This window comes from Taudactylus pleione, unplaced genomic scaffold (assembly GCF_031769625.1).
Source record: "Taudactylus pleione unplaced genomic scaffold, aTauple2 ptg000454l, whole genome shotgun sequence".
Taxonomy (NCBI): Eukaryota; Metazoa; Chordata; class Amphibia; order Anura; family Myobatrachidae; genus Taudactylus; species Taudactylus pleione.
The window spans coordinates 5,662,392-5,670,114 of record NW_028284856.1 but is presented as its reverse complement, the minus strand read 5'-3'; the positions used below and the strand labels follow the sequence as shown (position 1 = coordinate 5,670,114).

General features: G+C 42.2%; 1 pseudogene; it reads left to right on the top strand.

Moving 5' to 3' along the window:
* Window positions 1-1,451: 1,451 nt before the first annotated feature.
* Window positions 1,452-1,570, top strand: LOC148505396 (5S ribosomal RNA; annotated as a pseudogene).
* The last annotated feature ends 6,153 nt before the right edge of the window (window positions 1,571-7,723 follow it).

Here is a 7,723-nt window from a genome sequence, read left to right as displayed (position 1 = left end):
CTCGAGGGTGGATACCATAAGTGGCATAAAAGGGCATGGATCCAGATGAAGAAAGGTACTGATTGTTTTGAGAAGATTCTGCCCAAGGAAGCAGTTCAGCCCAGTTGTGCTGAGGAGAGGATACGTATGAATGAAGAAATTACTGCAAATCTTGGTGGACTCTTTCTGTCTGGCCATTAGACTGGGGGTGGTAGTTAGTGCAGAAATTGAGCTTGACTTGAAGTGAAGAACACAAGGAATGCAAAAAAATTGGTGACAAACTGCACTAGCTGGTCAGAGATGCTTTCCAGGGTTAGTCCATGGAGTCTGTATATTTCTTGTATGAATCTTTAAGCCAATTTGGGAGCTGATGGAAGACCGGTAAGGGGTATGAAATGAGCACCCTTGGTGAACTGCTTAACTACCACCTAGAAGGTGTTGAATTTGTTTGAAATCGGGAGGTCAGTAATGAAGTCCATTGACAGATGTGACCACAGTTGATGTGGAACTGCCTAGCTGGAGACTGTCTAGGCACTTTATGCTGGGCGCACTTGTTACAAGAGGCAATGAAGTCTTGTGCATATTTTCTGAGAGAGGGCCACCAGTAAGACCTGGAAATAAACTCAAAGGTCTTTTGAATGCCTGCAAGACCTGCAAAATGGAAAGCATGAGCCCAATATAGCAGTTTCTTGTATAATGCAAGCTTGACAAGAGTTTTCACAAGAGGTGGTTGGATTCGACTGTGCCTGCGAAAAAGCCACTGGATCAATGATGAGGTGCTTCTCAGCAGGCGTAGTCTTGTTTTCATACTCCATGGAGTGAGAGAGCTCATCAGCCTTTAAGTATTGGACCCCTGGACAAAAAGACAATTGAAGTTTAATCATGAGAAGAGAGCCCATTTGGCTTGCCTTGGATTTAGACAATGGGCTGCCTTAAGATATAAGAGGTCTTTGTGGTCTGTGAGAATGGAAATGGCATGCATAGCTCCTTCCAATAGATAGCGCCACTCCTCCAAGGCTAACTTAATAGCAAGAAGTTCTTGATTCCCAATAGGAGTAGTTGCACTCAGCCAGAATGAACTTTCTGGAGAAAAATCCACAGTGGTGGAGAAGACCATCAGGAGCTCATCTTTTGTCCTTTACACATATTCATCAATAATTTGGGTTAATACATCCATCATAACCAAGCACCCCCCTTTTTTTTACAATTACACCATTTCATTAGCTATATTTATTTTTTTAGAGCTTCTTCTTCTGCACTCCTATATCACTTTCTATATCATTTCTTCTCCAACTACCCCAGCACTCACATTATTATTTTTTCATTGTTTATCTTTTACACTGTATATTATGTTAAATTTATTAACTTCTTTAATATGTATCTGTCCATCACTTCATCCTTTTATATATTTACATTATAGTCACTCACATCACTTCACACTTTTATTATATTGATATATTATCATTAATATAACCTACAGCCACACCACACTAGACATGCCCAATCTCATCTGATCTTGGAAGCTATGCAGTGTTGGGCCTGGTTAGTACTTGGATGGGAGACCACCTGGGAATACCAGGTGCTGTACGTATTATTTTCATTTATTAAGTTTATAAGTGTATATTTTTACCATAATTAATATATCCTCTTTAAAAATATTTTCTCACATTCTTTTATTTGATACTTCTGTTTTATGAACAATTTATGCATGAATTTCATAAGATTATCGTTATTTGTTCATTTGCACTATGATAGTTCATTATCCAGCGTTTGTGTGCTGTCAGACACACATAATCTCTGTTTGTTTACATATGCTAATTTTGTTCTTTAAATATACCCCTTCCTTTCCTAACAGTAACATGATGGGCTGTTTGACATCCCCTGGTCATTGGTCGGATGTACAGCCACTTGGCAACACAGCCCTATGATTGGGCAGACTTTCTGTAAAAGGCAGGAAGCCAGAGCAAAGTCTGGTGATCAGGTGAACAAGCCTCCCGGTGAAACACGTGTCCTGTCTCTGTCCATGCTCATTTAGCATGCTGATCTCTGAATAACCACACCAGCAGCTCTGACCCACGGACTTATCCTGTGAGGTGTCTTTCTATTGCTCTCCTGCGCTCTCTCATCTGAGTCCTAGTCTGTGACTCCCCCTGCAATGCCTGAGAGTAACAGGGGTGAGACTTAGGGCCTGATTCAGACCCACTCACAAGCGGCTGTCCGCTTTCAAGTGGGTCGATGTTGTGCACTGCGCATGTGCACGACGGCAGGAGCTCCGTCATGCGCATGCGCCAGACGCGACGAGCGAAGGACTTTCCTTCGCTCGTTGTGTCTGATCAAAGGGGGTGTGCTGTTGATGTTGATTGACAGCACGCCCCCTTTGGTGGGCATGCCGGGGGCGTGCCTCCCTGATGGGGGCGTTCCCAAGGGAACGCCTACCGTCAGAAGCCGGCCCACTGACATCACTAGTGATGTCAGTGGGAGTGATTTTGGCTCTGATAGAGCCAAAATCACTCCGGGCCTTGTGGTTGAAAAACTCAACCGCAGGCTCCGGCTCGCAGTGGCGATGGTCGCGATGGTCAAGATCATCGCGGCCATCAAACTGCACGCTCGTATAGGCTGTGGGTGGTGACCCACAGCTATATGAGCGTCCAGGAGGACGCTCCATAATTATGGAGGGCGGACCTCCTTCAGAGCTTGCGCTCTGCTCAGAGCGTACTGCTCTGAATGAGGGCCCTAGTTCTATTCTCAGACAGCAGAAGAGCTGTCTGTTGTTTCCCCTGAAATAAATGCTGTAGTCACTCTCTTATCCCCTGTTTGATGTAGACAGGGGAAAGTAGAAGTGACTCCACGTTACTTTATTCCAGGTCTTACTTCCTTCAGCTTAAACCCTTTCATATATATATCTATTTATGATATATAAATGTAAAATTCTATGTTTTAATTTAGTACATGTGCAAAAAAAATTTTTATTTATTTATTTTTCTGACGAGAGTGTCACTACTCAGTATATATACTATTGCTTCTCTTTGTTCATGAACATTTTTTGAATTATCAATGATTTTTTTCTTTATATATTGTAATTCACCTTATGCATTGACTTACCCTTGTGTTGTGACACATAAACTGTTTTTTTCAGGTCACATCCTTATTACATATGGTATGTACACAAATATGTTGTATTTGTCCATGGTTTAGGTTGATATTCAGTACAAGTATAATTGTTACTGGTAGTAAGTAGTTACTGGTAGTAACTATAGTGGGTGCTAAATGTGGTCTTCCACTTGTCTTCTTCCCAAATTTGTACGGGATTATATACTCCTTGCAAGTCCAATTTAATGAAGATGGTGGCTCCACTAACTCAGTCAAAAAGCTTTGTTATTATAGGGAGAGAATAGCAGTTTTAATGGAATGTAATTAAGTCTCCTTTTTTCGATGCAGGGACGCAGACCTTCATCCTTTTTTTTTTTTACGAAAAAGAAGCCCGCACAAGCGGGAGAGGTTGAAGGGCGAATTAACCCTTTTTTCAATTCTCTTGGATATAGTCAGTAATGGCCTTTGTTTCTGGGAGTGAAAGCAGTTTTCCCTCTGGGAGGAGACTTCCCATTGATTAATTAAATTGGACAATCTCATTCACAGTGAATAGTAAGGATATCAGAACCAGCTTTACTGAATACATCAGAGAAGTATACAGATGAGACAGTACTGCAGAACAAACTGGAAGAACTTTTTGGAGGCAAAAACCAAAGCAGGAAGATCCCCAAGTTTTGATTTGTGAGGTTCTCCAGTTAATTCGAGGATTATGCAGACAGAGCCAGGTCAAGCCCACAACTAAGGAAAGTGATGCCCTGTGTATGACAAGAAAATTTAAAAGTTCAGAGTGCAGCGCACCAGTCTTGGTTTGCAGAGGTCGAGTCTGAAGGTTAATTGTACCACCTGGGATGTGGCTTCCATCAACTGCTGTGAGGTAAATAGGATGAAGCAGACTCTCAGTTGGTAATGCCCATCGCTAGACCAATGCAGATGTGACAAAGTTACCAGCTGTGCCTGAATACAACAGCACAGAGACTTGCTTGAAGTGCTTCATCACTTGAAGAGAAACTGAGAGGAATGGACTACTCCTAACTTAGACTCTCCTTGCCATGTTAGGAGCAGGAGTTTCTCGCACACTTGGGACAATTGTTGAGCTAATGAGAAGGAGCAGCACAGTATAGACAGAGTTTCTTAGACTGTTGCCTTTGGCATTCTTCCTGTGATAGGCGAGAATATTTGATATGCATCGGTTCCTCTTTGGGAGAAGAAAATGACTGAGGGAAGACTGACACCCAAGGCTAGGAATGAATGAATCTCCCTCTCTCAACAGCTTGTTCTTTGAAATGTAAGTCCACCTTGGTGCACAAACAGATTAAGGGATTTATTCAGAGGTGGCCATACGGTCTAAGACCGCACGGCCACCTTGATGTTTGTCTAATGCGCATGCACATGAGGGAGCCGGCTCCTTCATGCGCATGCGTGAGACCCGCTATGACCGACAGCGCCGGTCGTAGCGGGTCTCTTTCCAAAGGTGGGCCGGGGGGTGGCAGCCCAAATGGAGGCGTTCCCATGGGAATGCCTGCTGTTTGGGGGAGGCCCCACTGACATCACTAGTGATGTCAGTGGAGAGCTTCCAGCTCTGACAGAGCCAGAATCTCTCTGGGGCTTACAACACGTGAGACCCTACCCTAGGGTCTCGTCGTAAGCCCTGATGGTTGTGATGGTCTCTGACCATTGCGACCATCACCCTAGCGGTCGTTAGAGGCGGTCGGTCAGGATTCAAGCAGCCACCCAGTTTTGGAGCGACCGCTTGCATCCTCCGAACGCCTCTGAATGAGGGCCTAAGTCCTCTAACTTGTAAAGGAGATTATGAGTGGAACATCTTTAATTTTGTTGGATAAGCCATTCCAAAATGCTGCATAGAAGGCTCCATCATTCTAAGGGAGTTCTGTTGCTAGTATTTGCAACTGCACCAGATACTGGCCTACAGAATTTGACACCTGGTGCAGGCATGGAAGATCTGAAGATGCAGATGACACTCTCCTAGGCTCGTCAAAGATTCGGTGGAATGCCATAACAAATTTCTTCTAAGATGTTAGTATGGGATCTGATCTTTCCCATAAGGGTGAAGCCCAGTCTAATTTGGATGCAGATAAAAGGGGGATGATATATGCCACATGGGTATGGTCTGAAGGAAAATTGCTGGGTTGGAGCTCAAACTGTATTTCACATTGATTTTTAAAATCCCTGTAATTTGGGGTTCCCATCAAATTTTGCAAGAGTAGGAATGTGCAGTAGAGGTGCTGCTGAGGAATCTGGAACTAGAGAAATTGGAATGGATGAAGCGGCAGCTCCTGAGTGGATGGAATGTTATTCAGCTGGTTAGTCAGTTCTTGGAGAAACTGCTTGACCTTGTGCTGCCTCTTGGTGTTCTAGGGGAGCAACAAGATCAGGTGTTAACCCAGCAGTTTGTTCCTGATGCACTGCTGGATCTATAGGGCCAGTACAAACTGTCATGCCTGATGGTTGGTTTGGGTTGGAACAGACATGGGAGGCAGAAGAGTAGATTTGAAAGTGTTTATTTCCTAATTTTTAGCAATTTTTTATTTTAAGGCTTTAATATTAGTTGTCACACCTGAGGGTTGGTTTGGGTTGGAGGCTAAAGTGGAGATTAGAGAGGCATGAAGGAATTTAGGTGGCTTGTGCCAGGACTTCCTCATGTATTGATGTGAGGAGGTAGATATATGGCAGTGGATGATGAGCCCTAAGGCGAGGACAGGAATAAAATGTCTTTATTGAACAGAAGGTTGGAATGGGACTGGATATACTGTATAATACTGAAGGAATGGACAAAATTGTATTGGGACCGATGATGCTGGATTGAGAGCAGGATCAGTTTGAGACCAAAGTTGATGAATTGAAGAAATTGATAGATTTGAATTTGATGTTGTTGAATTTGATCAGTTTGAAACTGATGTTGAAGAAATGGAGAACTTAATTGCTAAGAGTCCAATGTTGATGAATTGATGAACTTGATTGGTTGGGACTGATGTTGATGAATTGAAGAACTTAACTGAAAAGAGTCAGATGTTGTAGGCATGGGATGGGATCGATGGTTGGAGGTATTAGCTGGAACAGATGGAGCATGTAAGAACAAGTCTCAGTGGTAAAACCAGACTCGTGTGCAAGATGGCATAGGAGACTTGTTTACCAGATTTAGGAACTGGATATAATGGACTGGAACTGTTCAGATACAGAGTACCTGGGAGCACAGCACAGAACTGTAACTTCAGAAAGAAGCAATGTTGTACTGACAGAGGCCAGTCAGGAAATGGAATTTATAGTGAAAAATCCCAAGGGATTGAATGCTGCAAGCAGATGGTTCCGGAGGAATAGAGACCAACATGGCAGCACCCATACTGTGGTTTAGGAGGGAACTCTGGTGTGCACCGTGTATTCCATCATGCTGGGAAGACACTGTGAGCAAGGAGCACAGACATGCCTCCGTACCAGCCTGGAGTGATTTGCAGCGTGAGCGAACCTCTGTACTATCCTGTAGTGATGCACAGTGCAAGCAGACCGCTGTGCTAGCCTGGACAGGTAAGAAAGTGGTTTTTAAGTGCCGGAGAATGACATTAGTTAAGGTATTTTGTGTATTTAAGTAATAAAACCACTGAGTGGCTTATCAGGTTTAATGAACTATGTGAAAAAATTTTTGGCTTGAATATACAAAATCACTTTTCCTACAAGTTTATATTATTCCCTACAATGCTAACACCTTTTACCTTTCTTAAGAGGAGAGGCCGTTTAATAGGCCTATATGAGAACACTGACAACTTTTAAAAGTGAATCATAATTCACCACATTATACTGTACTTACTAGTTTCCATGTGGCCAGGAGCGATGCTTTGTATTAAAAAGTGCAATTATCTAAAGACTACTATAAAAATCAGACCACAATATGATGGTTAGTTTACACAGTAGGATTTTATCTGATGACCCCAAACTGGTTGTTACAATATAAATTAGCTTTAGGGGCACCTACCGAAATGTTGGCTTTCATATATTATTTAAAAAAAAACTAAAACACAGTGAGGCAGGAAATAGTAGATGATGAGGAACAGAAAAAGCAGAAGGTATTACATGGCTGTATTGTGGATATTGGAGCACTTTAAACAAATATTTTATGCGCACATTTTAGATGTATTGAAATGTGCTCAATAAAGAACAGATGAAAGTAGAGCAAAAGGGAATGACTAGAGGTAGTGAATACCAAGAGAATAATACAGACATTTTTGAAATGTAAACTATAAAGAGACAAAGTTAGGAAGTTATACTAATAAGGAAGTAGAAAAGTATTTTTTTCTGAAAAAATTGCACTTTGTGAAAAGATAATAGAGATGAATCAAAGTTAGCCTTTGTGAGCATGTTGTATTTTATCTGCAAACTTTACATTGATCACTGCAAGTGACTAATTACTCTTCCTGACAGTCTGAGATTACAAGCATTAAACTGTCACATAGCATATAACTCTCTTCTCTGCAGCTCATCTCAGTTGTCCTTTTCCAGAGTGAGCAATAAAGTAGAAGCAATGTAATGACAAATTGAAGAACATTTTACCAACTAGCACAGAAAAGGTTCTTAAAACTCTATAGTCCCCTGAGGGATCATCAATGCAAAGCATGTACATCATGTGCTTTGGGTAGTGGCAAAT